We start from the raw sequence: 26,178 nt of genomic DNA, 5'->3' as shown, positions 1-26,178 counted from the left end.
GACCTCTGTTGATGATCAAAGATCAGGGACTCTGCCTCGTTTGCCAAGTGTCGAAAATCAGATGGGCCAAACATGTAATGCGATTTGGAGATGACCGCTGGACTAGAGCTGTTACCAACTGGATTCCACGGGACATCAAAAGAACACCTGGCTGCCCACCTATGAGACGGTCAGACTTCTTCATCAAGACCCTGAACAAATGGTTTGATGCTCTTCGTGTTCCTGAAGTGAGCAGATGCCAGTGGGCTACATTAGCACGTGATTGGGTCAAAAGGATACGTTACTGGAGCCCGCTTGAGCAAACTGACAAACAATGTGATGACATGTGATTACAAGTGATAATCTCATCCAAGGATAAGGCTCATATTAGAATCAACAAGTTAGCAACTAGTTAGAGAATTCATGCTTATTTTGATTTTCCTGTTTTTTTATATAATTGATAGAGATAATTAATTGTGACTTCCTCCACAAATGAATTACAACAATATCAAACAAACTCAGACAACTCAACCTCCTGATCTCTGGCAGCCTATTGGTTACCAAGAAATTTTAGAAATCAAAGATCTGAAGGGAAGGAGAGGCCAATGCATGATCACTGCTGCTATTTGCTTTCTCCAAACTTGAGTTGGTGAGTTATGGCATTTTAAAAGTCTTCATATCCATTCACCTCATAAAGATGTATTCACTGATGTGCAATAAATCTTGGCATTTTATATGTATACATCTCCATCTCTCTCTCTCTCCCTCTCTCTCTCTCTCTCTCTCTCTCTCTCTATATATATATATATATATATATATATTAAATCTTGGACAACAGCAATTTGGGAAATGTCCTCACCTGGATTTACATTATGTACTTTACATCGGATAAATAAGAGATCTTATGCTTTACTTAGGGGAGGCAGGATCAAAGAAGAATCTGGTAAAATTCGGAAAAAAGGCCGGAGAGTGTGAGAGAAGGAGGCCTTGGGGAAGGTATAAATGTGGGAACCCGTATTCATGTTGTAAAAGGACACAAGTCCAGCCTTATAATTCAGAAAAATCCCCATAATCCCAGGCTTTTTCTGAGGAAGGGATATTTTGGGAGAGGTAAGGGCAGCACAGCTATTGTCTTTGAACAGTCGAACACCCCAGAATCCAGATGCAGACTCCATTGGTATGTCAACATCCCTTGGCACATTTTCTAGACAAAATCCCAAATGTCATTGAGTAACTTCTCTCACATCCACTTCAAAGTAACATCTTCCTGAGATGAAGCCCTCACAGCCCAAGACACAGCATAAGGCCATAAATCTCGTGGAAGTGTGAGGCTTGACCTGGAACCCACGATTCATTCTTCTTTGATCTTCTGACAGAATTAGCTCAGAATGAGCTGTTTCTGGATCCAGAGTCACATTGACTGAAAAACAGAGAGAGAGAGAGAGAGAGAGAACACAGCCAAATGTTATGTTTTGAAGCTAAAAACTGTTTGCATTAAATAAAACTAACTTTTCTTCTAGTATAAGCTTTATACCTTACTATTGTGTGGTGTCAGCTTGGCTAAAAATATTATTAGATATTAAAAAAATTATTAGATGTGCCACAGTGCTGGGAGCATTGAAGGACTTAACATATGCCTAGTTTTTCATTCATTCATTCATCATCCTGTTAATCGTCGATTGCCTCGAGCAGGCCCCAGTAACGTCTCTTTCATCCTAGCCCTGAGATTATATTCAAGGCTTTTTAGGAGAATGAGACCCATCATTGTTACTGGTATTTGGCATATTTGGTGCGCCACGGGGAGTTTGCCAGACTCTGCCCTGTGGGCAGGCTATATTCGATAGCCTGCAAGTTTGTCCAGAGTAGGAATGAGATAATGAGATATCATAAAAAGATGTTCAGATAAGATGTCGTGCGGCCGCGAATGCGGCCGTGCGGTTCCGGGAGCTACATTTTGTAGTCTCTGAGTCTTGGCCGCTGATGGGATTACACGGCGCCAGGGGGCCAGGTGGTGGGTGTGACCCCCGCCTACTGGAATTTGGAGGATCTGGGTGGAGGATGCTCGACTCCAATTCGAGTAGGCTTGGAGATCTCGGCCCCAGAACCCGCGTGGTTTTGTCCCTCTGCCAGTACCTTCATGTGTGCGGAGAGTGGTCTCAGCATGGTGGTGGCTGGTCCTGGAGGTCTTCGGCTGCCGGAGCCCTGGTCGGGGTGGGGAGGAAAGCTCAACCCGCTCCCCTCCAAGGGACCCCAGTGAGGAACAGCCAGGCGCAGGGGCAGGAGACTGACTGCACTGGTCTCGTCCGGGAGCTGCATTTTGTAGTCTCTGAGTCTTGGCCGCTGATGGGATTACACGGCGCCAGGGGGCCAGGTGGTGGGTGTGACCCCCGCCTACTGGAATTTGGAGGATCTGGGTGGAGGATGCTCGACTCCAATTCGAGTAGGCTTGGAGATCTCGGCCCCGGAACCCGCGTGGTTTTGTCCCTCTGCCAGTACCTTCATGTGTGCGGAGAGTGGTCTCAGCATGGTGGTGGCTGGTCCTGGAGGTCTTCGGCTGCCGGAGCCCTGGTCGGGGTGGGGAGGAAAGCTCAACCCGCTCCCCTCCAAGGGACCCCAGCGAGGAACAGCCAGGCGCAGGGGCAGGAGACTGACTGCACTGGTCTCGTCCGGGAGCTGCATTTTGTAGTCTCTGAGTCTTGGCCGCTGATGGGATTACACGGCGCCAGGGGGCCAGGTGGTGGGTGTGACCCCCGCCTACTGGAATTTGGAGGATCTGGGTGGAGGATGCTCGACTCCAATTCGAGTAGGCTTGGAGATCTCGGCCCCGGAACCCGCGTGGTTTTGTCCCTCTGCCAGTACCTTCATGTGTGCGGAGAGTGGTCTCAGCATGGTGGTGGCTGGTCCTGGAGGTCTTCGGCTGCCGGAGCCCTGGTCGGGGTGGGGAGGAAAGCTCAACCCGCTCCCCTCCAAGGGACCCCCAGCGAGGAACAGCCAGGCGCAGGGGCAGGAGACTGACTGCACTGGTCTCGTCCGGGAGCTGCATTTTGTAGTCTCTGAGTCTTGGCCGCTGATGGGATTACACGGCGCCAGGGGGCCAGGTGGTGGGTGTGACCCCCGCCTACTGGAATTTGGAGGATCAGCGGCCAAGACTCATATGCCTAGTATTTGGTAAAATTTGTGATCTATAGTAAGTGATTGTAACTGCAGTAGAATATGTCATAAAACCACCCCGAAAACCAAGTTGCCAGGAATTAAATGGGTAAATTAGGAAAAAGTTAATAACAAAATATTCATTCAGGACTAAATTGGTTGAGCCTAAATAGGCTAAGTTGCATAGTTAAATCTGTTGCGAGTGTTCTGCAAGAGAAAATAAATAGAACTCTATTTCCTGCATTCTACTCACTGTTTTTCTTTAAAAGGTGGTAGTGCCCAGTGAAAACACAGCCTTAGGAGCAATTACCTATTTGAAGCTATGTTTCAGAAAGGGTACATTGTGAAACAGTAGCCAGACGGCCGAGTGACCTCAAGATGCTCATCCTATTTATTAAGAAACCCTTATTCTTTATATGGAAAGATCACTTTCCAAATATTCAGGTGAGAGATGGTGTCAAGGTTCCCTTGTTTATGAGTGTAAGCCAAACCAATCCAACATGGGCAATGCTAAGGCCTCAAAGTCGTGGGGGAGGGCTATCTGAGTTTTCACGCATTCTGTTAACCACTTGAACATGCCAACAAAAAGTTTTCCTCTCTGATTCATTGAGGGCATAGGACACCAAAAACCCATATTTAATATTTTCTCATCATATTCACCATCTTAGTGACTCAGAAATCAGAGGCAGAAACAAACTAGAGTTGGCATGAATATTTTCCTCTCTAAATCCCTTCTTCCCCCATGTAGAATTACCTGGATCAATGAATATTGGAGCAAAAACAAATGCTTTCCCATTGTTATTTAATAATTGCTGATATGGAGAATCAGGAAAGAAAAGATACAACTAATGCTGGGAAGCTCCAAGGGTTATGCCCTAACCTCAAGATATAGTCCAGTCTCTTGACTTTTATGTGCAAACTTATCTTCCTGGCTTCAGATAATGTTCCATAAGAGTTAGTATAAGGTAACACACCAAAAGTCATCCGTATGAAAGCTATTTGACGAGAGAGTCAGATTGGACAGAAATCACATTATCAACTTGATATGTTTAAGTGTGATAGTGGCCATCATACAATGTTAAAAATGAAAATGTGGGAGGATTTTCTAACAAGAGTTCAACTTGCTAGAAATATAGCATGCAGAAATACTTTCAGCTCTAGATGGTCTCACTCTATTTTGCTATTCTTGACATCACTCCTTACCTTCTTCCCTCTCACTCTGGTTCTCCTAATGATGGCTCCTTGCATATTCATGACCCAGGAGCTCAGAGGTTCCTTCATGGCCCTACTCTCACTTTGCAAATAACTCCTTTACCACACTCTCTTCCTTACCCGGAGCCAGATTCACAAAGTGGTTTACTTTACATTAATTCCAGAAACAACCACAGTGAGCTTAGAAGCAGATTATTCTCCAGTCTAGCCTCCATGTAGAATGAAGCCCAGCCCACAGCAGTTAATTGCAGGTTGTGACAATTTAAGCAAAAGATCCAGGTAATCTGTTCTCAGATTGATAAAACCTCTGAGATACTATGTGTGTTTTATTATACATTGCTATTTTTCCAGCTATATCGAATTACTACAGCTGCCAAATAATTTCAGGTTGGGTCCTCATTTGTAGTAGAGAGAGCAAAATCAAAACCAACTCTTTAACTTTTATAGTTGTGGAAAAGAATTTAGCAAAGTATAACAAGTATGGATTAGAAAATAAAGGAAAGAGACTCATAAATAAATCATGAAAGATACCATCAAGCTGCAGAGATGCCTCCAGACCCCAGGCCAGGCTGAGTCTCATATCTGGGGTACCCTGGAGTGGGGCATGTGAGCCCTCTGACTGCCCTAACAGAACCCTGGCAGTCGAAGACCTCTATAACCCAATCCATGCCATGCTCATTGCCTCATTCCACAGCCTCGGGACAAGCCTCAACCATGAGTGAATCTATTGAAAAACTCAGGTATGTGGGTTTTGTGACTGAAATCTTCAGGCTCTAATGGAGCTGGGGATAGGAAACCTCCCCCATCTTCCTGTTCTTCCAGCAGCCTGGCTCTCACACCATGAACTGCCTCTGATCCCATATAAGCTTATTAACTGGCCACAATCCAGAGACTCGTATATAAATCTTGAAAGAGATCAACAAGCTAAAGAGATGCTTCTGGACCCCAAAATTACCATCCAATTAAAAATTTAACACCGGCTGTATTACCCCATCAAAATTTTAGAACTACGGGAGTGACATCTCATATTCTACACCACCGATGTATCAGGAGTAGCACACTACATTGGATGGGATGTAAAGTAGAAGGCAACCAATCTTGATTAAGAAAATAAAAACATACAAAGCTTAACCTGTATCATCATGTTAGTAATTTCTTATAAAAGGGCTTAATGTATAAGACATAGGATGAGATAGAACAGTCGTCACACTTTCTTCTAAGGAAATCTGTTTTGATCATTTCTAGAGAATTAATCATAACAAACAATACAAAATAAATCACTTTGGGCTGTTATTGGAGCAGATCTGGGTGGTCATTGGGAAAATTGGAAATAAAGGTGGTGGGAAGATATACTGATGGTGAAATTGGTGTTGGGATATTGAATGCAATAAATAATTGTGAACAACCTTATAAAATTAAAATAATATTTAAAAATAATAAATGAAAAACAAAAATAAAAAAATAGTAGATACCAATCTATAGCCCCTGTGAGGGGGGTGGGGTTTAGGGGGAGAAAATAAAGGGACTAGAAATACCAGGGATATGAATGGTTAAAATTGCTTTTCCTTGTAATCTTAATATTTACTGTGTTATCTCAGTCAAGTGTCTAAAGGCATTTGTATCACAGTCCATAGTACATTCTGAAATGCTCTGAGAGTTGACTTAAATATAAGGAATAAGTACAATATCCCAAACATTGCTCAGATGTTCATGCAATTAATGCTAATGACTATCCAGTGAGATCAGTCACGGTCAGTCAGTCAGTCACGGTCCTCCTGTTGTTCATCGATTTGCTCGAGCTGACCCAGTAACGTCTCCATCATGAGACTTGTTACTGTGTTTGGCATATCAAATATGTAACTGGTAGCTTGCCAGGCTCTGCCATATGGCCGAGATACTCTCGGTAGCTTGCTGGGCTCTCCGAGAGTGGCGGAGGAATTGAACTTGGGTCGGCCATGTTGGTCGCTTGTAAGGCAAATGCCCTACCGCTGTGCCAGTGAGATATGAATTTTTAATGTACTTTTTTCTATATATACAGGGGGAGAACCAGAACGTAATTTGCCTGAAGTAACAGATCTAATAAGTGAAAGAGCAGGGATTTGAAGACTGCACAGCTATCCAGCATGACAAGGCTCTTTCTAGAAACTGGAGCAAACTCATAAGGAAGAGTTCATAATTCCACTGCAAACAACTCAACAGCCTCTCTGATTGTAAGCTAGCTAAGGGTAGGTGGAAACCTAGTTATCACTTAAGATCCCTTCCCTCTGTTGCATTTAGGGGCTCTTGATTTCACTTACCTTGACAGTAGCTCTTCAATATCTTCTTCACATCAAGATAAAGCTCAGAAACATTGCACTTGATATCAAGGTCCAAAGAGACAGTCTCTGGTAATTTCAGCTTCACAGAAGAACTCCTACAATAAGCAAAAGCCCACAATTTCTTTAGGGAGAATGTTCCATTTGTCTCTTATTACCACACCCTCTTCCCCCTGCATTCAGTGAGCACGTACCTGTTCAAGGCATCTTTCACATTCTATAAGGAAACAAAGACAAAAGTAAGAGGGGGAACCTCAGGTTGGTACTGGTCTCTATAAATGCTCCTACCATAAAAGTAGAATGACCCGAGCTTCAGATATTGAGGAAATAAAAACTATTCCCATGCCCGTTCCTGGGGATGTTTAGCATGGCTTTACATTTGTCACTGAGTCTCCCTATGGGGAGCCATAGTGTTTGCATCACCTCAGCCTGTGGTCTGCTTGTGGAAGAGGGCCAGGCCTGTGCTCAGGATTCTCCTGCTAGAGTCACTTTCATAGAGCTAAGGGTCTTCAGAGGAGCCCAAATTAGAAATTACCTATCACAAGGATTCTTGGTAGTGAAGACATGTAGATCCCTGAGATTGGGCCACAAAGTTGGCGGCAGCAGGTATTAAATGGTTGTGAAACAGTCATGCAATAGTTAAAAAAGGCTCAGAAGAGCTTTTGGAGAAAGGGCTTGACAGCCAGATCCGGGAAAATATTATCGCCCATTTCAGCTACACCATTTATTCCCACCAGACTTATTTCAGGAGACAGGATTCGGTGCTTGTTGTAATGGTAGAGAAAATTACTACTAATGGTCATAGTTCCCTAATAATGGTAGAGAAAGTTATCCCATGGTTCCTTTTGGTCAAGAAATCCACCCATTTCTACCAAGATTTAAGCATGCTTTTGTGTATCTATAGAGGCACTGTAAACACTGATGGAAGACACTGCGTAGATACTAAATTTAGAGGGAATATTACTTTGTATTTCCCACACCACTGTACACTGCTGAATGAGATAAAATCAGGCCTGACCAGTCTTCCCAGGATTCCTCACTGTTCTCTTCATAATGGGAGGACTAGGCCCTCCTCCACCCCCTTTCCTCTCAGTCCACAGCTTCACCTGAAGCAAATTCTCAGCTGAGCCCCGACATCTTTCCTCAAGCTCCTGAATACGTCTCTCCAGTTTCTGACTCTGCTCTTGTAGATTTGTTTGATTGTCCTGCAGTCTCTTCAGAACTTTCTCTTTTTCATTCTCCAGTCTCCATAGATGAGATTTTTCTTGTACATTCAGGAAAATTTGAAGATTTTTAAAGTCAGACTGGATATTTTGCTTTTGATTCTCTGTCACCCTCTGTAAACAAGAAAACATGCTCAAAAAGAGCAACAAATTTTGCATCTTTGAATAAATCAACAAGCAAAATGAGGCACATATTACAATGAAATGCTGTTTATCCTTAAAATATAAATTTTTATATTTTCAACAACATAAAGGAAGAATAAATATGTTATGGAATGTGAAATGAGCCAGGATCAAGAGGACAAACATTGTCCATTATCAGGGGATTATAAGGGATCCTGAGGATTGAACTCAGGCCTGCTGCATGCAAGACAAATGTCCTACCCACTGTACTATTGCTTTGACCCACATAAGTCTTCTTATGTGAGTTCCCGTTTAACTTCTTATAGGTATTAAATTTGAAAGACAGAACCCAAATAATGGTTACCAGGCATTCAGTAAAATGAGCAATGAGGAGGGCTGGAGCAATAGCACAGTGGGTAGGGCATTTGCCTTGCATGCAGCTGACCCAGGTACGATGCCCAGCATCCCATATGGTCCCCTGAGCAACCCCAGGAGTAATTCCTGAGTGCAGAGCCAGGAGTAACCCCTGTGCATCGCTAGGTATCACCCACACACACACAAAGAACAATGAGAATTATTATGGCTCTAGAGTGTCAATTTACAATGATGATAGGTTATAGAAATGAATAATGGTATGGTTGCAAACTGTGAATGACAATTAACTGTATACTTAAAATTGTTAAAATTGTAAATTTTATATTGTATTTATTTTAACATGCATCACCTCTCAACAGACGATTACTTAACAATTGTGATATTATTTTTCCCCATGAATCATTTAACTTGGAAGAATGCCCAGGATCCTTGGTGCCTACAATCAGAAGTGGAAGGGTTTTCTTCACTGAGTTGCCTTATAATTTTATGCAATCTCTTGATTCATTTTTTAGTTCTTTAGTCCAAATACAGAAGACAGGAGGGCAAGAGTGTTAGACAATTTGATCATGGATCTTGGTCAAAGTAACTACTTTTGTATGTAAAGATAAAGCTGAGTTTCAATTGGATTGTGAGAAGGCATATCTTTCTTCTGAGAGATTTTTTATGAAGAAAATATTTGTAATGAACATAAATAAGATTATATGTTAAGTCTGGTAGGTTAGTTCATAATTTCAGAAGGCAGGTCTGGGCACAGATTTTGATAGTAGTCCCAGAGGTATTTATATATCAACCGAGCATCCACTTAATTTTTATCTTAAAAACTAACAAAATAAACTGTCTCGACTTTCATTCTGAGAATACAGAGTGGTAATTCCTATTAGCGATTTCTCAACTCATTCAGTGTGTCAAAACTGAAGTTGTGGTGTAAGGATTATTGATTTAACCTGAAGTAGAATGCTTTGTTAACTCTGCATTAATGGGGTTTTAGTTACAATCAAGATTGTCCATGCTGCCCAAGATCCCCAAAATGAAGGATGCAAGGTGTCTTTTGAGAGTTCAAGTTTAGCATCCACACATAAGCATAAAGCATGGATTGGAAAAGGCTCCTGGATGAGGTAAAATGAGCCACTAGCCAGCATGAATGGATTGCATCCTAATTGAAAATATCAGTAATTCCATAGGGAATGTGTCTCTGATCCTGAGAGGCTGGTTGGCCATGCTAATAGCTCCAGAAACTGGAAGTCTGCAGTTTAGTCTGCATTTTGGACTGTCTGTTAGCAGATCTGGTCCCTTGTATGTTAGATCCTCTTTAGAGTCTCATGAAATTTAACAGTGTGGTTTTAACAAGGAGTGTTCATACTCTTAGTGGTCACCTTCTCATCATATTATCTATCTCAGGGATCACAATATCCATTCCATAGTTGCCATGTGGCAATTATGTGATAGGCTTAAACCCTTTAAACCAAGAAGTTATCAAAATTGGAGTTATTTAAACGTTGAAATGTGTTTATTATGGCGGTATACATGATTTACAATAATGTTAATGTTTGTACTTAGATGTAAAGTGTTACAGGATCCCACACCAAAGTGTCATAGGGGGCTGGAGAGATAGCACAGCAGGTAGGGTGTTTGCCTTGCATGTGGCTAATCTGGGTTCGATTCCCAGCATCCCATATGGTCCCCTGAGCACCGCCAGGGGTAATTTCTGAGTGCAGAGCCAGGAGCAACCCCTGTACACCGCCGGGTGTGATCCAAAAACCGAAAAAAAAAAGTATCAATAGGCCTGTTCTTTACAACCCTTCCCTCCCCATCCCCCATTCCTACCCTGACTTGGTAACCTCAGTTTTGTTGTCAGATTCTGGGGACTTCTTTTTATTTTACATTTTTTTCTACCTTTGCTTTGTTTACTTTTACACTACATATCAGTGATATCATCTAGCATTTGTCTTTCTCATTCTGACTTATTTTGCTTATGATAGCCTTTAGTTCTATTCATTTGTAGCAAGCTGCAGTATTTCATCTTTTCTTATAGCTATATGAATTCTGGATGAAAATGGGGGAGAACTGAAAATAACTTCTTCAGACAGAGAACTAAAGACATGTAAACAATAAATCATTTTTTCCCTCTGGTTCATCTTTTTGGTTTGATGTATAGAGAATAAGGCATAATTTTGTTCTGCTCAATTATTTTCTACTTAAACTGTTGGCTGAAAAAGTTTGATATGAATTCAATTTAATTCTCACCTCACATTTAATTATATCCTGCTTTATGACTGTCATTTGATTTTTGCATGTTTTTCTCAAACTCTTCAATAGTGCTGATGTTGTCTGCAGCTTTTCCTGAAGAAAAACATTGGCACATAAAGTTACTTTGAATGCTCTGTTTTGGGGTATATAAAGTAATCCCAGTTTTCCAAATTTATAATAAAGTTGAATATTCAAGTGTACTAAGCTGTAGCACCGTTGTTCATCAATTTTCTCTAGCAGGCACCAATAACATCTCACAACAAATTGTGAGACTTGTTGTTACTGTTTTTGGCATATTGAATACCTCACGGGAGCACCGCCAGGAGTAATTACTGAGTACAGAGCCAGGAGTAACCCCTGTGCATTGCCAAGTGTGATCCAAAAAGAAAACACAAACAGAAATACTCAGGGGAATGTGTATAAAAGGGGCTGGAGCCATATCACAGCAGGTAGGGCTTTTGCCTTACACGCAGCCAAGATGACCGACCCGAGTTCGATTCCTCTGCCCCTCTAGGAGAGCCTGGCAAGCTACCAAGAGTATCTTGCCTGCACGGCAAAACCTGGCAAGCTACCCGTGATGTATTTGATGTGCCAAACACAGTAACAAGTCTTACAATGTTACTGGGCCCACTCAAGCAAATCGATGAACAATGGGAGGACAGTGACAGTATATAAAAGAAAAGGAATAGTCACTCGGATACCTTAAAAAATATGAGAAAAAAAACAGAATGATAATGGAAACTTTTACAATAAAATTAAGACTTACTTTCTTTCACGAGGGTGGTTTTAGGCAGTGCTCAGGAAGCCCAAGGTCCACTCCTGGAGATACTTAGCCAACTGGGTCAGTTCACTCAGCTTCGGTCTGGTGATGTGGTATGCTCATGTCCAATGGCACGGGGATCCTGCAGGACTACATCTCATGGTGCTTAAGGGACCATGTATTAACATGGATCAAACTTAGAGTCTGGTACATATAAGAAATATGGCCCTGAACCTCTCTCTGAGTTATCTCCCCAGCTTACAGCTTTACTTGTTTTCAATTTAAAATAGGCAATAAGCTTAGTAAATTAGTTTGATTCAAGTTTAACTGAAAGAGACAGGTTGTGGTAGGAATAATATCCTTTATTTAGAGCTCTAAAGGAAAGAGCAAAATAATAACCTAAAAACTATTTTGTGTCCCTATCATAGAATCTAACCAGGAAGACTCCACAGGGTCAGTGCACGGACTCTACCTTAAGGTTTTTCTACATTAGTTATGTTTTGTTTTGGAGCCAACAATGCTTAGTGCTCCTGGCTCTTTGCTCAGGAATCACTCCTGGAGGGGCTTGGGGAACCAGATGGGGTGCCAAGGATCAAACTCAGGTCAACTGTAAAAAGCAAGTGCCTTACCTGCTGTACTATTGCCCTGGCCTCAAAGGTAGTTCTACTTCTGCCAAAAACGTGCCTTGGTAATTCATGAGACTTTGTAGCTTTTCTTCTACTCTCCTAGGCCCTTTATTGTTTTATAGAGTTCGAGAGAACATTGATAAATGGGTATTACAGTCGCAGTGCTCATGGTATGAGAGCATAGGCCCACACCAGCCCCCTCCTTGATGTCTGCTACTCTGTCTCTTTCCTCCTCATTATCCGTCTGCAGGACTCAGTGCTGTGAACAAGAACCAGTGCCCAGGATGGTCCAGGATCCACTGATTGCCCAGCAGTGATTGTTTTCCACTGGGACACAGCTGCAGACTCTGCAGTTTGATAAGGAAAAACTGCTGCCCTCACCCAACTGGGAGACACAATACAAGCAATACAAAGAAATAAGATTCCCATCTCCAAATAAGACTGCCTTATTTATAGCCTCAAATTCATGAGGCATTTGTGATAAGTGAACAATAAAACATTTATTGAAGTAATTAATGTGTTTCGTGTTCTAAGAGAGCTGGTAGGGAGACTAAGAATGGGTAGAAATCTAACCTGGATTCTGAGATTTGTCTGGACCAACCCTGACTCTTCCCACTGGTAGGTGCTGACCTGAGGACTTTGTGGGGGGGTCTGTTCAGGTTACTGATATGCAGGATGACTTGGTATGCAGTCCAATCACAGTACTGCTGGTTTAGCAATTCAGCATGGGGACCAGAAAGAGAAACAATTCCACTCTTCCCAGCCCTGTGAAGAAGTCATTCAGTATTGTATCCCATTTGGCTAGTTGCATCAGTTTCTCCCTGGATGGAACACAACCTTTAACTGAAAGGGTTATTTTCATAATGATTCTCTGTGTCTTCTAGGTCGCCAAGCTCTGACTTTCAACTATCTGCAACTTGAGCTCTCACAGTTGGTTAAAATACTTCACCGAAGGGTAATTGTATTTCGAGATGCCAGTGCGTCGCCCACGTAGCAACATGCTGCAAGGGGGCTCAGGCAAGGGCCTGGGTCCCTGGGAATGGGAGGTTCGCGGCCCACAGGTCTATGCCTCCGGCAGCCCCCTTTCTCTGTTTTCTAGGCGCCTCTGTCATGCAGTCTTCACTTGCCATTCTGTGGGAATAGGAGCCTGCTTGTTAGATATTTTGATTTAACTTTTGGCCTTGGAAAGATGTTTGCTTGTAGAGTTAATATTAGTTTTTGTAAAGTCCTGATTTTTATATACTTGCTAGTAAAGTAGAGTTAATATTAGCTTTTGTAAAGTCCTGATATTTTTTTAGTTTATGGGTAGGCGTCTTTAGGGGAATAAAAACTTAAATGTTAGTAAAAGTAGACAATAAAGGAATTAAAAGGAACATAATATTTCACTCAGATATTTTATTGGAACAAGCGGATCTTCTGCCCTAATCTTAAAACAGAACGTGTACGTGCCCCTTGATGTTTTGGGAACATGACCCATGGTCTGATGTAATGTGTGCTTTGCCACGTTGTTTCTGTAACTGTATAAAAAGAAGAACTCTGGATGCAATAAACCGCAGCAGCACTCAGCCTCTCTTGTGTTGGTGTCTGTCTGTCCAACGCGCCGAATCTCCTGCTTTCCTGTGCACCTTCGCCTGGTCTCCCCTCAGCCTGGTGGTCTTCGACCGAGCCAGTCTGTGGCATGCCAGAGTTGGCTTTTCTTTCTTATATGCAAGTGCCTGACTCAAACTTAAAAAGTGAAGGCATACCTGTTAAAGGAAGCATCCGTTCAGATGAGGGTAAATTCAAATATAAGGCCTGTCTAGGTAAAATATCAGGATACTCCCTTCCCTCTCCTACCCTCACTGAGACTTGTTTTGTTGGACAGATTGGGATTGATTTGACTCTTTCTTTCCAGTCATTTCTCCTCACCTCTGCAATGGGGTCCCAGTAAAAGTAAAGTAAAGTAGGGCTGGAGCGATAGCACAGACAGGCCTTATATTTGAATTTACCTTCATCTGAACAGATGCTTCCTTTAACAGGCATGCCTTCAATGGGGTCCCACTGTGCTGTATAATTTCTAGGTTTCTGACAGACATGGTGTAGTGGCCTCCTACAAGCATGAAATGGGGAACAGGATAATAGGCATGTGTTCACTGCAGCACTATTTACAGTAGCCAATCTAAGGAAATAAGTCCCATGCCCACCAGCAGACAAGCAAATAAAATAAAACAATGCAATATGATCCAGTCACTAAACAGATGAACTCTTGCCTTTTGCAACAACATGATGGAACTAGAAGGAGTCATACTAAGTAAAATAATCAGAATACATTGTTTAAGCAGTGATAACAGTTTCTAAAGACCCACAGGGACCTAATTGACCTTTTGTTTCTCATTTCAAGATGACATTGATTGGAGAAGACCTACTTTGTGCATGCTGAGAAAAGTCTATTCAGCCCTTTTGGGGAGACTGATCCCATATCTGCAACTATTTAAGTTTCTCCAAGTGCCTCTGAAATATTTACTATTTTGAGAGTTATTGTTTTATAATAATATGTGCATTTTATTTTTTTTTTTATTTCTGGGTCACACTTGGAAGTGCACAGGGCTTACCTTTGGCAGTGCTCAGGGAACCACAGGGGGTGCCAGGAATCAAATCCAGATTGGTTGTTTCTCTGCTCTGTCTGATTTTCTGATGGGTCAAAAGGGATTTATTTACCTTGGTGTTTTACCCAAATATGCAACAATTGTTGCCTTCTGCTTCTCTTTTTGTTTTTGGGGCCATGGTGCTCAGGACTTAGTCCTGGCTCTGCACTCAGGAATTACTGCTGGTAGTGCTCAGGGAAGCATATGTGGTGCAGGGATTAAACCTTGGTCAGCCACATGCAAGGCAAGAGTCCTACTGGGTGTACTATCTCTTTAGCCTTTCCTTATATTTCTGACTAACGATAAGGGAGGTTTCCAGATTCAATTTGTGAGATGCTAGTCTGGGTAGTAGTGAAAGCTCCTATCACATGCCCCAGATAATGCTAATAACCCTTGCTCAGAATTTTTCTAAGAGTGAACAGGGATAGTTCATGAACTGCCTCATCAAGGTGGCCAAGAGTGTTATGGGACCTCATTATACACAACCAATCCTGCACCTCTGTGAAGAAAGTTTGAATAATTAATAACTTGGGCATAGTCTGAACACAGAACTTCTGAAGAACATCTGTATCATTAGATAGTTCACTATATTTTAAAGGATTAAAAACTTTTTTTAGAATGTAAATCTTCAAAGTTCATGGTCCAGTTTAAACCAAAATATATAATCACCCAGTGACTCTAGTTTCCTCAAGCAAAGGAAAAGACCGCAAAATAGGAGGTGCAGAGAGAGAGCACAGCAAGTAAGGGGCTTGCTTTGTTTGTGGTTCATCCAGGTTTGGTCCCCAGCACCCCATAAGGTCCCTGGAGCACTGCCAGGAGTGACCCCTTAGGAAAGCAAAGCCAGGAGTAAATCCTGAGCACAGCAGGGTGTGGCCCAGAAAAAAAACAAAAACCCACAAACAAATAGAGTAGTCCAAAGGTCTAATGCTCATGTTTCATCTACAGGGGGCCCAGTTTTGAACCCCCGTGCAACATGGTCCCCCAACCATGGGGCTGGGAATAGCCTTTGTACACAGCTGGGTGTAATCCAAAAATGCAAAAAGCAAATAGAAAGAACACCGGAACCTTCTAGATGAATCAATGATCTGCTAAGCAACCTGGTGGGAAGAACCAGGACTGTAAAACCCATCGCATTAAAATTTCCTTGGATGGTGCTCGCTTCGGCAGCACATATACTAAAATTGGAATGATACAGAGAAGATTAGCATGGCACCTGCGCAAGGATGACACGCAAATTCGTGAAGCGTTCCATATTTTTAACCATAAGCTACCTTCTTAGATGGAAACTTCTCTATTTTAGCTCAGCCACTAGAAACACAATAGCCAATAACTCATAAGCCTATCTTAACTCACACTGCATATCAAGCAGAATAGTAACAGTGAACATGAAGGACTAAACCACACCTTTCACAATGGTAAAGCAACGCAAAAGTCCACCAAACTTTCATATTGAAGAGTCTAGCCCAGATGACACCAACAGTACTGTAGTGTTAGACAACCTCTCTGACAAGGAATTCAGAAGGGAGCTACTTAGGATGCTTAGGGAATTAAAAGAAACAATGGAAAGCAATGCCAATAGAAGACAAGAGGATCTGAAGGCAGAAATGAGGAAAATGCAATCAGAAATGTCAGACCTGAAAAATCTCGTAGGCGAATTGAAAAGCTCAGTGGAAGGCCTCAGCAGCAGAGTAAGAGCTGCTGAGAACAGAATCAGTGAGCTCAAAGATGAAGTTCAGAGACTCTCCAGAAAAGAGCAGAAAATGGAAAAGAGACTCACAATTCGGGAACAGATGGCAAGAGAAGATCGTGATGAAGCCAAGAGGGGTAACATAAGAATTATTGGAGTCCCAGAGGTACAGGAAGAAAACCTTGATGAAGAAGAAACTGTCAAAGACATCATTGCTACAACATTTCCAGAGCTGAAGAAAACTTGTGACCACATTCAGGAGGCCGGAAGGGTACCAGCTAGAAGAAATCCGAATAAAAATACCCCAAGACACATTCTGATCAAAATGACCAAAACCTTAGACAGAGACAAAATTCTGAAAGCAGCAAGATCGAAGAAAGAAATCTCTTACAAAGGAGCATTCTTAAAATTCACAGCTGGTTTTTCTGATGAAACCCTCATGGCCCGAAAACAGTGGTGGGACATAGTGAAAAAACTCAATGAAATAAATGCCTCCCCAAAAATACTTTTCCCAGCAAGACTCTCATTCATAATAGAAGGAACAACACACAGTTTTACAGACAAACAACAGCTCAGGAACTTCATAGACTCAAAACCATGGTTACAAGAACAACTAAATGGGCTACTTTAAGGCAAGAAAGGCCCCTCAAATACACCAAATTTTAACAGAACAATGGGACAAAATCCCATAACAATAATCTCTCTCAATGTCAATGGGCTAAACGCACCAATTAAAAGACATAGAGTGGCAGGATGGATTAGAAAATTGAACCCAACATTCTGCTGCCTGCAAGAAACGCATCTCAATAGTCAAAGCAAACACAGACTCAGAGTCAAAGGCTGGAAAACAATCCTACAGGCAAACAGCTCCCATAAAAAAGCTGGGGTAGCCATCCTTTTATCAGACCACATCGATTTCAGAGTGAGGAAGGTCATAAGAGACAGTGAAGGCCATTTCTTATTGATAAAAGGATCTGTACAACAGGAAGAACTTAGAATAATAAATGTATATGCATCTAATGAGAGACCAGCAAAGTACTTAAAACAACTACTCATAGATTTGGAAAAAGACATCAATAGCAACACAATACTAGTGGGAGACTTCAACACTGCTTTGTCACCACTTGATAGATCAACCAGACTCAAGCTTAGCAAGGACATACTTCATTTGAGGGAAACAATGGAAGAAAGGGACTTAGTAGATATATACAGGACACTTCATCCACAAAAAGCTGAATACACATTCTTCTCAAGTGTACATGGAACATTCTCCAAGATAGACCACATGCTGAGCCAAAAAACATGCCTCCATAAAATTAAGAAGATAGAGATTCTATCAACAATCTTCTCAGACCATAATGCGCTGTAATTAGAAGTAAATCACACACAAAATCAGAAAACTAAATCAAACACCTGCAAATTAAACAGTGCACTATAGAACAACGAGTGGATTAGACAGGAAATCAAAGAGGAAATCAAAAGATTAGAAACGAATGAAAATGAGAACACGAGTTACCAAAACTTATGGGACACACCAAAGGCTGTGTTAAGAGGAAAGTTTATAGCTCTACAAGCATTCCTCAGGAAGGAGGAGCGAGCACACATAAATAAGTAACCTAACCTCACAGCTTAAGAGCTTGGAGAAGGACCAAAAAAAGGAGCACAACCCGAACAGGAGAAAGGAAATAATAAAACTCAGAGCAGAGATTAACGAGATGGAAACCCAAAAAACAATCCGAAAGATCAATGAAACCAAGAGCTGGTTCTTTGAGAAAATTAGCAAGATCGATAAGCCTCTAGCAGAACTCACAAAGAAAGGGAGAGAGAAAACCCTAATAAACCGAATCAGAAATGAAAAGGGGGTCATTACAACAGAAACCACAGAAATTCAGAGGATCCTCAGGGAGTACTTTGAGAAGCTTTATGCCACGGAACATCAAAACCTCGAGGAAATGGATAAATTCCTAGACTCCTACAGATTCCCAAGGCTGAACCAAGAAGACCTGGAATACCTGAACAGACCTATCACCATCAAGGAAATTGAAATGGTAATAAAAAGTCTCCCCAAGCACAAAAGTTCTGGCCCGGATGGATTCACTAGTGAATTCTTCCAAATCTTTAAAGAGGACTTACTCCCAATCTTCTTTAAGCTTTTCCACGAAATTGAAATATCAAAAACACTTCCGAACAGTTTCTACGAAGCAAATATCACACTAATACCAAAAGCAGACAGAGATACCACAAAAAAAGAGAATTACAGGCCGATATCCCTGATGAACACAGATGCAAAGATCCTCAACAAACTACTAGCAAATAGAATCCAACTACTCATCAAAAAGATCATACACCATGACCAACTAGAATTCATCCCAGGGATGCAAGGATGGTTTAACATTCGAAAATCAATCAACATAATCCATCATATCAACAAAAGAAAAGATAAAAAGCATATGATTATATCAATAGATGCAGAGAAAGCATTTGACAAGATCCAGCACCCCTTTATGATGAAAACCCTAGCCAAAATGGGTATAGAGGGGACCTTCCTCAACATAATTAAAGCCATCTACCACAAGCCTACAGCAAGCATCATCCTCAATGGGGAAAAACTGAGAGCCTTCCCTCTAAGATCAGGGACGAGACAGGGATGCCCACTCTCTCCACTGCTGTTCAATATAGTACTGGAAGTACTTGCAATAGTGATTAGGCAAGAAAAAGATATTAAGGGCATTCAGGTAGGAAAGGAAGAAATCAAGCTCTCACTATTCGCAGATGATATGATACTCTACTTAGAGTACCCAATAACCTCCACCAAAAAACTCCTAGAAACAATAGACTCGTATAGTAAAGTTGAAGGTTATAAAATCAATACCCAAAAGTCCATGGCTTTCCTATACGCAAACAGTGAGAGAGAAGAAAGCAACATGAAAAAAACAATCCCGTTCACAATTGTGCCCCAGAAAATCAAGTACCTAGGAATCAGCTTAACTAAGGAAGTAAAGGACCTGTACAAAGAAAACTACAAAACGCTACTTCAGGAAATAAAAGAGGACATGAGGAAATGGAAAGATATCCCCTGCTCATGGGTCGGGCGACTTAACATTGTCAAAATGGCAATACTACCGAAAGCATTGTATAAATTCAATGCAATCCCTATAAGGATACCCATGACATTCTTCAAAGAAATGGAGCAAACACTCCTGAAATTTATATGGAACAATAAGCCCCCAAGAATAGCTAAAGCAATTCTTGGGAAAAAGAAAATGGGAGGAATCAACCTCCCGAACTTCTAACTGTACTACAAAGCAGTAATAATTAAAACAGCATGGTACTGGAACAAAGGCAGAACTGCAGACCAATGGAACAGGGTTGAATGCACTGACATCTCCCCTCAATCATATGATCATTTAATCTTTGATAAAGGTGCAAGTAATGTGAAGTGGATTAAGGAAAGCCTCTTTAATAAATTTTGTTGACATCACTGGACGGCTACATGCAAAAAAATAGGCTCAGAACTCTGCCTAACACCATGTACAAAAGTAAGATCAAAATGGATTAAAGATCTCAACATCAGACCAGATACCATAAGGTACATTGAAGATAAAGTTGGCAAAACCCTCCATGACATTGAAGCTAATGGTATCTTCAAAGATGCCACGCCACTGGCCGAGCAAGTGAAAACAGAGATAAGATGGGACTATCTTAAACTAAGAAGCTTCTGCACCTCCAAAGAAACAGTGACCAAAATACAAAGACAGTCTGCAGAATGGGAAAGGATATTCACCGAATACACATCTGACAAGGGGTTGATATCCAGGATATACAAAATACTGGTTAAACTCCACAAGAAGAAAACATCCAACCCCATCAAAAAATGGGACAATGAAATGAACAGAAACTTTCTCAAAGAAGAAATCCGAATGGCAAAAAAGCACATGAGAAAATGCTCTACATCATTAATCATCAGGGAGATGCAGATCAAAACCACAATGAGATACCATCTCACACCTCAGAGACTGGCCCACATTCAAAAGAACAAAAGCAACCGATGCTGGTGTGGATATGGCGAGAAAGGGACACTCCTTCACTATTGGTGGGAATGTCGACTGGTTCAGCCCTCTGGAAAACAGTATGGACGATTCTCAAAAAGTTAGAAATTGAGCTCCCATTTGACCCAGCAATACCACTCCTGGGAATATATCCCAGAGAGGCAAAAATGTACAGTCGAAGTGACATCTGCACTTGTTCATTCATTGCAGCACTCTTTACAATAGCCAGAAACTGGAAGAAACCTGAATGCCCAAGAACAGATGACTGGTTAAAGAAACTTTGGTACATCTACACAATGGAGTACTATGTAGCTGTTAGAAAAGATGAAGTCATGAAATTTACATACAAGTGGTACAATATGGAAAGTATCATGCTAAGCGAAATGGGTCAGAAAGAGAGGGATAGGCATAGAAAGATTGCATTCATCTGGGGGATATAAAGTAACAAAGTATGAGATTAATACCCAAGAATAGCTGAGATCAGCACCAGGAGGATTACTCCATAACTTAGAGGCCTGCCGGGTATCCTAGAGGAAAGGGCAGTTCAGATAGAGAAGGGAGCACCAAATAAAGGGTGTTTGGAGGATCCTCCCAGGAGGGGAGATGCATGTCGAAAGTAGACTATGGACTGAACATGTTTGCCACTCAATGCCTCTTTTGCAGACCACAACACCCAAAAGGAGAGAGAGAACACAGGGGATTGCCCTGCCACAGAGACAGGGGGGGATGGGGGGTGGGGGTGGGGGGATATTATCCATGGTGGTGGAAAATGGGCACTGGTGGAGGGATGGGTATCTGATCATTGTATAATCGAAACCCAAGCACAAAAAATTGTAAATCTACAACTGTTAAAAAAAAGAAAGAAACAAAAAAAAAATAAGAATGTGAACTCCAAAAAAAAAAAAAAAAGAAAAGAAAACTGAATTTAGTTTCTTTTTCCAGCATAGAAATGGCTCCACTCCTTAACTAATCTTGAAGAGAATGCCAAATTGCTGAATCTCCCAGGCAGACCAGTCAGGGCTCACAAGTCTGGGTTTTTCTCAGAATGGGGGTGGGCAGATACCTCCCACCCCCAGCTTCCCACCCCTGCTGAAACTTCCAGAAGCCACTGCCCCACACGCAATATTTTCCTGCATAGAAATCGACCAACTCCACAACTGAACCTCATTGAGCTGCCAAGCCACCAAATTGTTCCAGCTCCTGGAATGACACCTCCAAATTTCATAATATTGAAGCCCAGTAGCAACACAGAAAATTTGATAAGAAAATTGCATAGAAGACTAGCAAGGTCAATGAGCAAACACAATAGCACAGAATGCTCAACCAGCACCAGAGAGATCCGTAAATCATCATACAATGACTTTAGCAATAGTATTGTGAGATATGACAATGATCACAAATTGAGCTTCTTGACTTTGTTACTAATTATTTCATATTGTAGCCAGCAATCACTGTCACTGTCACTGTCCTCCAGTTGTTCATCGATTTTCCGAGTGGGCCCAGTAATATTGTGAGACTTGTTACTGTGGTTGGCATATTGAATGCCTCACAGGGAGCTTGCCGGGCTTTGCTGTGCGGGAGAGATGCTCTCGGTAGCTTGCCGGGCTCTCCGGGAGAGGTGGAGGAATCGAACTCGGGTTGACCATATTGGCTGCGAGCAAGGCAAACGCCCTACCGCTGTGCTATTCCTCTGCCCATAACCAGCAATATAAAATAAAATTATTTTGTGCCAAAAAAAAAAATTTCCTTGGATGGTGCTTACCTTCATGACATTTCCTTACCGATTTGAGAGAGACAACCTAGTTTATTTCCTTGAAAAGAAGGCAGAGTTCTCTTACAAATTCTTTTACCAGAATTCATTGATCTTGGACTTTGTAGAACAAAGAACAATAAAATTTTGTTGCTTAAGTCACTCAGTTTTGGGAAATTCATTTCAGCCCGGTTTTTATAGGTAGAAAGTTAAGAGGGAATTACTTCATGATTAGGCAACATTTCTCCCTCCCTCCCTCCCTCCCTCCCTCCCTCCCTCCCTCCCTCCCTCCCTCCTTCCCTCACTCCCCTTCCTTGTATTTAGGGGTACTTAGGACTTACTCCTGGTTCTGTTCTCAGGTATGTTGGCAGGCCTCTGTGGACCATATAGGGATTGAACCCAGGTCAGCTGCATGCACGTCAAGTCCTCTACCCACGGTACAATCACTGCTCCAGCACCTACATAATGCTTCTGTAGTGAATGATAGATTGGGATAGATTTTCCTCTGGGAAGTGGAAAAAACTGTTGGTTTTGAGCAGAAAATTTTACATTTACCGGTTATGGCTAAATCTGTGGGAGAGGATTAAGTTAGGTTATGTGATGAGGCTGCCTAAAGTCATCAGAGAAGCAGGCGGCTGCTAAAAGATAGCTGGGAAGCAGGGGAGGCACTCCAACGACACAGGGAAAGGATGCCCTAAGAACATCATCATTCAGACAAAATAACTATCATACACTGTTCAAGGCTAATCACAGATGTATGGCTCTGTACTAAAAGTAGGCCTGCTTGTTTAGCAAATGAGAACGTTGTTTGATGTAGCCCAGCAGAACGTGCTAAGGAATGTTTAAAACTTTGCATGGACTTGGGATTGGGGCTATTTGTTGCAAGTTAATGAAGGCTCTTCAAATTCATCAGTCAAGAGTGTTCCAGACTTTGGGGGAGATCTCTCACCTGCAACAGTTAGATACTAAGTCTTTGTCAGCTTAAGGTAAGCATGACCATTTGGGTGTCATTCCCTTTTTAACAGTAGATACCAAATTCGAATAGATTCAATTCTTTTTTGGTTGGGGTGGCAGTCTCCTGCCCCCACGCCTGGCTGTTCTCGCCGGGGCCCCTTGGAGGGGAGCGGGTTGAGCTTTCTTCCCTGCCCCGACCAGAGCTCAGACAGCCGAAAACCTCCAGGACCAGCCACCACCATGCTGAGACCACTCTCCGCACACATGAAGGTACTGGCAGAGGGACAAAGCCATGCGGGTTCTGGGGCCGAGATTTCCAAGCCTACTAGGATTGGGGCCGAGAATCCTCCACTCAGATCCTCCAAATTCGCAACATCTTATTATGACATCTTATTATCTCATTCCTACTTTGGACAAACTGGCAGGCTACCGATTGTAGCCTGCCCACACGGCAGAGTCTGGCAAACTCCCCGTGGCGTACCCAATATGCCAAATACCAGTAACAATGATGGGTGTCATTCTCCTAAAGAGCCTTGAATATAATCTCAGGGCTAGGATGAAAGAGACGTTACTGGGGCCTGCTCGAGGCAATCGACGAATAACAGGATCATTTGTGATTGTGATTTTGTTGGGGTATTATCTTTCAAGTTTGAAATAAATCGCTGAGTCTGTAGGCTTTCTATTTTTTTTAAATCCAATAACTATAACAGTTTAAATAACATGTAATTTTGGAGGGGACTGTTGATCATCTACTTCCAAGTCCACTCTCCATTTCTTTCTTGAGAAGCTTAATTGTATATAATATCTGACCATCATGAAAACAAGACATTTATCAGATTCCCTGGGTGTGGCACCGGACTAAATTTGGTTGATGTGCTACAAAGAAGTTTCATGGTAAGATTTAGGAAACTATAGTGAAAAACCAGATGCTTTGTATGTATGCCCTATATGTTATTTCTGTATTCCTTTCTCCACTTTACATCCTGGAGTGCTGGTATGCTTTCTGGAACTTTAAAAGCTATCTTGAATCTTAAGAATGGTGGAGGGTTGTAAGAAGAAAATTGGTGAGGCTGGAGTGACAGCACAGTGGGTAGGGTGTTTGCCTTGCATGCAGCCAACCAGGTTCAATTCCCAGATTCCCATATGGTTCCCCCGGGCACTGCCAGGAGTAATTCTTGAGTGCATGAGCCAGGAGTAACTGCTGTGCACTGTGCATAGCTGGGTATGACAGAAGAAGAAGAAGAAGAAGAAGAAGAAGAAGAAGAAGAAGAAGAAGAAGAAGAAGAAGAAGAAGAAGAAGAAGAAGGAAGAAGAAGAAGAAGAAGAAGAAGAAGAAGAAGAAGAAAAAGAAGAAGAAGAAGAAGAAGAAGAAGAAGAAGAAGGAGGAGGAGGAGGAGGAGGAGGAGGAAGAAGGAGGAAGAAGGAGGAAGAAGGAAGAAGAAGAAGAAGAAGAAGAAGAAGAAGAAGAAGAAGAAGAAGAAGAAGAAGAAGAAGAAGGAGGAGGAGGAGGAGGAGGAGGAGGAGGAGGAGGAGGAGGAAGAAGGAGGAAGAAGGAAGAAGAAGAAGAAGAAGAAGAAGAAGAAGAAGAAGAAGAAGGAAGAAAGAAGAAGAAGAAGAAGAAGAAAAAGAAGAAGAAGAAGAAGAAGGAGGAGGAGGAGGAGGAGGAAGGAGGAAGAAGGAAGAAGAAGAAGAAGAAGAAGAAGAAGAGGAAGAAGAAGAAGAAGAAGGAGGAGGAGGAGGAGGAGGAGGAGGAGGAGGAGGAGGAGGAGGAAGAAGGAGGAAGAAGGAGGAAGAAGGAAGAAGAAGAAGAAGAAGAAGAAGAAGAAGAAGAAGAAGAAGAAGAAGAAGAAGAAGAAGAAGAAGAAGAAGAAGAAGAAGAAGAAGAAGAAGAAGAAAGAAGAAAGATTGTTGTAAGTGCCTGGTCCAGAACTTCATGGATATGTGCATCTGAATTGCCTTTACTTTGGAGAGACATGAACTTGATTCAACCACTCGTTTTTGGGTTATCTAGTGTCTGGAACTTAAAATAATCATTGGTATGATAACTTGCTATTTTCATTTTTAAAGGAAGCATGAAATATCTATTCCTTCTTTTATTTCGAAACTTTACTCAGTTGGAATTGTGCATAGTTTTGATTTTCATTTGTATAATAGTCTATTAACATATTCTTTGCCCTTTGTGAGTCAGTTAGGACTTTTATTTGTTTTTTCCACTTTATTTAAACCCCATGGTTTACAAAGTTAAACAACTTTGTAAATGATGCATTTGTTACAAGCATTCAATATTCCAACACCAATCTCACCATCTTGTCACCTTCCCTCTACCATTGTCCTCATTTTTCCCAACCACCCTTGAAGTCTATCCCCATATTCTATGTTGTTTGTTACTACTAAGTGGGGCTGGAGCGATAGCACAGAGGGTAGGGCAGTTGCCTTGTGCACAGCCAACCTGGGTTCGATTCCTCCACCTCTCTCGGAGAGCCCAGCAAACTACCGAGAGTATCTCGCCCGCATGGCAAAGCCTGGCAAGCTACTCGTCACATATTTGATATGCCAAAAACAGTAACAACAGGTCTCATAATTTGTTGTGAGCTGTTACTGGTATCCACTCGAGCAAATCGGTGAACAACGGGAGGACAGTGCTACAGTGCTACAACTAAGTGGCTAATGGAATTGGAAAAAAAAAAGTAAAATTCAGTAAAATACTTCAGTAAAACAAGATTTGTGAAAATTGTTCTATCTCCCCCTGGGTACATTAAGTTCTTGTTTGAAGGTTTGTCTAAGCTGTTGCTGCTAGTTGAGCCTTTTGTGTTAATAATTTTGCTAAACGAGCTTGTTGGCTTCTATGTTACATTCCCCTCCAATCTGGTGTGCTCCTATTGTGATGTTAATATTGTAGAGTTTAGAGATGTCACTCCAGAAAATCCATAATATTTAACTGGGCACGGAACTTATATGGCTGGGGTGGTGGTGGAATGTGGGGGTGGCTATCAGGGCTTCCAAAAATACAGGGGGGTAGGGGGTGGGGAGGTTACCCACCGTTTGAACTTTACTTATTTATTTATTTAATTTAGTTTTAGAAAGTCTTTTTTTAAATTTTTTTA

The 26,178-nt window shown here is 41.8% G+C and overlaps 1 non-coding gene and 1 pseudogene across 1 annotated transcript; one reads left to right on the top strand and one right to left on the bottom strand.

Moving 5' to 3' along the window:
• Window positions 1-881: 881 nt before the first annotated feature.
• Window positions 882-14,085, bottom strand: LOC130040137 (E3 ubiquitin-protein ligase TRIM38-like; annotated as a pseudogene).
• A 1,700-nt stretch (window positions 14,086-15,785) lies between these two features.
• On the top strand, window positions 15,786-15,892 carry LOC130040520 (U6 spliceosomal RNA). Its single transcript, XR_008795004.1, has one exon. It is a non-coding gene; the product is annotated as a U6 spliceosomal RNA (small nuclear RNA).
• The last annotated feature ends 10,286 nt before the right edge of the window (window positions 15,893-26,178 follow it).

The sequence above is a fragment of the Sorex fumeus genome, unplaced genomic scaffold, assembly GCF_029834395.1.
Source record: "Sorex fumeus unplaced genomic scaffold, SorFum_2.1 ptg000094l, whole genome shotgun sequence".
NCBI lineage: Eukaryota > Metazoa > Chordata > Mammalia > Eulipotyphla > Soricidae > Sorex > Sorex fumeus.
This window is presented reverse-complemented; position numbering and strand designations above follow the sequence as displayed.